The sequence below is a fragment of the Misgurnus anguillicaudatus genome, chromosome 24, assembly GCF_027580225.2.
Source record: "Misgurnus anguillicaudatus chromosome 24, ASM2758022v2, whole genome shotgun sequence".
NCBI classification, from domain to species: Eukaryota; Metazoa; Chordata; class Actinopteri; order Cypriniformes; family Cobitidae; genus Misgurnus; species Misgurnus anguillicaudatus.
In genome coordinates this window covers 13,046,301-13,052,282 of record NC_073360.2, presented here as the reverse complement: position 1 = coordinate 13,052,282, position 5,982 = coordinate 13,046,301, and positions in this window count along the sequence as shown.

Below are 5,982 nucleotides of genomic sequence, written 5' to 3'. Positions count from 1 at the left end.
TATTTTGTCTCTGTTTTTATTTATTTTTTAACCATTTATCTGAAGTAGTTGATTTTGAAACTAAGAGTGTGACATAATATTTAAAGAAACAGTTTACCCTACATTTAAAAAGCAAAATATCTGTTATAACTTTGCTCCAAACATCTTGTGAAACCTAAAAGAGATTTTAGCGCAATGTTCTGCTACTATTTTACACTGTATGGAAAACAGCATCAGACATTTTTAAGATTATTATATTTATATAGAAAATAATATATATACTCTAGGACAGAAATGCTTCTGTAAGTTTAATAAGGTGCAAGATGTTGTTTCTACAGCAAAATTATATGAAATAAGACAAATTCTGCTTTAAATTGCTAATTCTGCTACAGTACGTTGGCAAATACAGTTAATACAATGCAAGTAACGATGAAGATTTGGAGCAGGTACTGTATGGTGGTTATTTAAACTATAGAGAAGAGCTGACGGTGGGCCAGTGTCACTGCAGTGTGATTAACACCAGCTACTGCTCGACAAAACTGCTGCACAAGCTAAACTAAAGGTGACTCATGCATACAAAAATACACCATATTCATCAAATTGGCACACCTGACTAAAACAAATACATCTTTATAGCTCAAACCTGCAAACAATCCACACTGTTTATACTGTAAAGCTGCTATCAAATCAAAACTGAGCACTTTCATGTTATGACAAGCAGGTCGACGGGCCATCATGCACACATAGCATTTTTGTGTATCTAATTAGTCCAATCATAAATTTGTGGGAAAAGTTTGTCAGAATGATTTGGCGAGTGTTTGACTCGGTATTGTATCATCACAGCGAGTCAGCAGGACGGGTGTTATTTTAAACACCTGGTGTAATGTCAAATGCCAATAATTAACTTTATTTAGTTAAAGTAGATCTAGACATGGATAATTTCACATTGTACTGCTGTCTATATTAATTTTTTTCTTATTCATTTTTTTTTTGTACCCGACTATGTCTAATTCTTTATAAGAGCATTTTACCTTTCACATTAAAACCTGTTCTTATAGTGATAAGCTGTGAAGTGATTGCATATATTCTAGAAAAGAGAATTATGTATTTTAAAATGTTTTAAACAACTTCCTCCTCAACCTTTTGTTTTTTCCTTATACTTTGTGCTAACATATATACAGTAAATTAAACATACAGTACTAATGATAAACTAAACTAAGTGAAAACTAAAATATTTTCTTTTAAAGCATTCCAACTAAGAAAGATCATAGTCTTTTGTATACATATATATAATTTTTTTATATACGAAAAATACAACCATCATAGCAGTATAATTCAGAATAAAGCAATACTATTATATATATTTAAACTTATGAACAAAATCACAGCTCTGAAATATTTTTTTGAAGAAGAAGACACAAGTATTTATATTTTTTATATATAATTATTATTTATTTTTATTTATATTTATTATAAGTAATTATGTATAATTATTATGTAAATACTATATATATATATATATATATATATATATATATATATATATATATATATATATATATATATATATATAAAAAACACACATACATACATACATACATACACACATGCAGTATATATAATACAATATAGAGGATATTGTTTATACATTTAAACAAAATTATCTCAAAAAAGTTTTACGAGATGTCAATATAAGGTTTATAATTTGTTTCAATGATTTATTTTTTATTTCAGATCAGATTTAAATGTATTTAAATAATTATTTTTTTATTTATCTTGTAGGCAAACTAATTTGCCATTTTTTATTTATCCACAACTAAACTTTATATACACATACACGCATACAGTATATATAATACAAAATAAAGGGTATTGTTTATACATTTAAACAAAATTCTCTCAAAAAAGTTTTACCAGTTGTCAATATAAGGTTTATAATTTGTTTTAATGATTTATTAGTTTTTTTTTTCAGATCAAATGGATTTGAATAATTCATTTTTAATTTATCTTGTAGGCAAACTAATTTGCCATTTTTTCTTTATCCACAAATAAACTTTTCACAAACTTTACACAATTGTGCAGCATGTTTGTGAATAATACAACAATATTCTTCAAGAAATGTGCTGTTTGTGTTAATATTTTAATTCAAATAAATATCACAGAATCAACTGCTTAGCTTAAGGGTCAGGTAGAAATAGCTTCTCAAAGTAACAACAGGACATTTTCAGTATAGTAAGCTCAATAAAATGTAGGCACAGATAGTAAGAAAATTGTACTTACCCCCATCTTAGTAAAAATCTTCACACAAAAATTCAAATAAACTGCTAAAATGAAATCGAAAGTCTAAAGTAAAATTCATCCTGTCCACAAACTAGGATTGTGCACTGCTCGGGTTTTAAGAAGTTGAAACTTAAAAGTAAAGAGAAATTTTACGTAGACATGTCTGCATCCTTCTCCCCTGCAGTCTTGTAGTTTCTGGGACGCTAAAGATCTGAAAAACTCCAGCGGTCGGTCCTGATTCTCAGAGAGTGAGTGAGAGAGAGAGAAAGAGAGAGAGAGAGAGATTTGTAGAGAGAAGGTCAATGTGAAGCACATGAAATGCAGAGACACTCTTTCTGTGTGTATCTCACTGTCCGTCCCATCATCTCTTGCTCTCCTCCACCCCTCCCATCTGCTCCTCTTCCTTCACCCTCTGGCTAAGTTTTGCAACATCATTCTCCCCTCACTGATGCAGTCCTGGGGAGTCCGACGTCCTGCAGTTTTTCACTGTCAGTTATGTTCGATGGCGCTCAGTGTCCTCCAAAATGCCGCTCGGCCCTTGCATATCATTTGTTAGATGGGACGATTCATCTTGTGATGTCCCGAATATGAATTTCAGGTGAAATGTGCCTAAATCCAGGTATATGTTGGATTTTTCAGGCACCAAAACAACTAATGAAGCCTTGATTCTGTTTTATCTTTAAATTTGTCACTAAACTCTGCTGGGTTTTAATTCCTTCCTCTTTCTTTTACCCATTCAGCCTAAATGTCTCTTTTGTCCAGTCTCTCTCTCTCTCTCTCTCTCTCTCTCTCTGGTTCTATACACTAGATTGCATTATGGGAATTGCTTTCTCTCTTTCGCAACCCCACCCTCACACGTACATATGCTGTGATATGCTATCCCAAGGTCACATTGTCCTGAGTGTGTGTAAGTGAGTAAATATGTGCGACCATAGGGGGTTGATATCGAGTGATATCCTATAAATTACAACGCTCCACACAGAACAACATTTTTTGTTAGTCAGAGTCATATACAGTGTGTGAACATGTGTGCGAATGTCTCTGTTTAGATAAGATGTCTGTCAAACAGCTGTTGTCTTACTTCGGTCTCACTGCATGGGACGATGGGACCATTCAATTGGAACTTTTTCCTCATCAAGACGTAGTCGGTTAAACCTATATCTGGTAATTTATCTTCTTTACCAATGCTCAACCAATAGAAGTACATTATTTTACTGCACTGACATAAATATACCTCATTTTCATATAGTTCATTTTAAGGAAACTTGATCAGATCTGTAGTGTGCTTTGCGTCCCGTCTTGGGAAGGACTCTGATTGGACCTGGCTTTTATGAGTCAGACCATGTAGACCGCAAATATAGCTGATCCAGAGCACCCACACACTGGTGACCTTGAATAGTCACAGTCCATAAAACTTTGACCACCAGACCCCCAAAACACTTACAGTACTTTTTTTATTTGCGCATTTGGCAGAAACACTTTAATCCTGTGTGTTTCCTGGGAATTGAACCCACAACCTTTGCACTGCTATTGCAATGCTTTTGTTCAATGCTTACAGATGTACTGGTGCCTATTCCGGTGGTCAATTGAATTGCAAGGAATACGTGGGAGACACGAAAAGCAAATTATCCATATGATAATGCTTGTTTAAGAAGCACAAGACATTTTATTGGCATAAAGTCTGGTCCACTTTCCACTTAACCAATAGAAGACAATCCTCTGACAATTTAATGTGATTTTATGTGAATGTTAGGAAGGTAGAAACCTTGATAGCCTATGATAACAAACCTGTCGTGCAGTAAAATGGCATTATTGGATTGCAGTAAAATGGCATTATTGTTGTAACGATAATTGGTTATTATCGTTACAACAATTATTTAAATATGAAAATATCGATTACTTACAGGCTGTAAGTCAGAAGCAAAATAATGATAATGTGCATTAAGTCCATGTCAACTAGCTGCGGAAGTACTTTGCTGCCTACAATCTTTGCGTTCATTGTAGTACAAGAAACTAAATTTCAGTTGGAGACGATAACTCGCGTCATCATAGACTTTGGGATTCGTAACTTTGCAGATTGTTATGGTACTACATATAATTACAAACCAAAAGAGGGGCTCTGTAATATTTTACTGTGTTAGTAATAAATCTACGTAGAGTGTGGCGCTTAACACGCCAAAGAGCTAATAGGCAACATTTAATTTTTTTGGGCTCAAGTTAGCAACTACCATTAAACAGATATCAAATGTTTATAAGCATAAGGCCACAGAGGAAATCTAAACTGTTCAGATGCATTACGAGAGAGCTCAAAACTGCATCATAAATTATGCATATCATGTATTTGATATTCTGAATGAGCTCAGTTGAGATACTACATGCCTCTGCATATGTCAATTATTTTATTTATCTTGAAGATTTTGAGTTTTGTATAGTGTTCGATCCAGCTCGTCTTCCTAGAACCTTAAGCATCGATTCGGTCCTTCATTGTAGGAATTTGATAGCTCACACTTGTATTTCTGTTTACTTTGGGATTGGCATGGCTCCAATTAGAGAACCTAATAGACACAGAAGAAGCAGGTAGACACCCAGGACAGAAAAATCATCAAGGATAGTTTTCTTGTATGCAGGAGTAATGGTAATCTAAATGGAGAGATTGGTTAAGTCTCCTGCTTCTCAGACTGAAAAAAAGGATTTCTTAGAAGATTAAGACCCCCAGTAATCCAACCTGATTCTCACAGGAAGTAACAATTGGATTTCAAGAAATGGCCACTTTCTATGAGTTGGTCCTAAAAAGCAAGAATAGAGGCCCACTACTAAAGTTTACATCTCTAGGGTGAAAGCAGATTGTACTTAAAGGTACGAATGACAATGTACAAATTTGTACAAATTAGCCATGCACCTCCTAAAACGATTCACCAACTTTACATTTCATTACGATTCGTCATGAGATATAAGCAGTCTTTACGAAACCAAAACATTCATTATTTTCGATGAGGTATTTGTTCCAGAATTCAGTTTAGACTAGAAGTCTTCTCGGGTCCAAAGAAATGTACCTGACCCGAAATGACCCGAATCACTTATACCCGAACATGCATTAATAATTTTTTAAAGACCCGACCCAAGACAAACCTGAGAAAATTAGACCCGAGTCCAACCCGAACTATTGGCAATTTTTTTAAACCGACTGGACTTTTAGACCCGAACCCGATCGGGTCTCGGGTCGGACCTCGGGTTTTCGGATCTAAGTGGACCCGTGAAGACCTCTAGTTTAGACACTAGTCAGACCATTAAACAAACAGAGACTGGAAGTTAAGCTATGCCCAGACGTCTAACCACAAAAGCACATGCGTCTGATGAAACCATCTGTAGAGAGCTGTTTAATGGGTGTACATGCAAATCAATAAACCAGCTACTCAGAAACAGGAACTGGAGATTTATCAGGTTTCTCACAAGCATTGACGTCACCACCTTTAGTCCATCTACACTCTAAAAAATGCTGTTTTTTTTTCAACCCACTGGGTTGTAATCTAAAGTACGCTGGGTTGCTTTAACCCAAAATGATTTTTTTAACCCAAATATAAATATTTTCTGGATTTATTTCAACACAGTGGTTGGGCTTGTTGCTTTTTGACCCAACGCTGGGTTAAAAATAACCCGGCATTTTCTAGAGTGTAGTCCAGTGGTTCCCAAACTGGGTTGAGGGCTTGCGACTCTTGGGGGGTG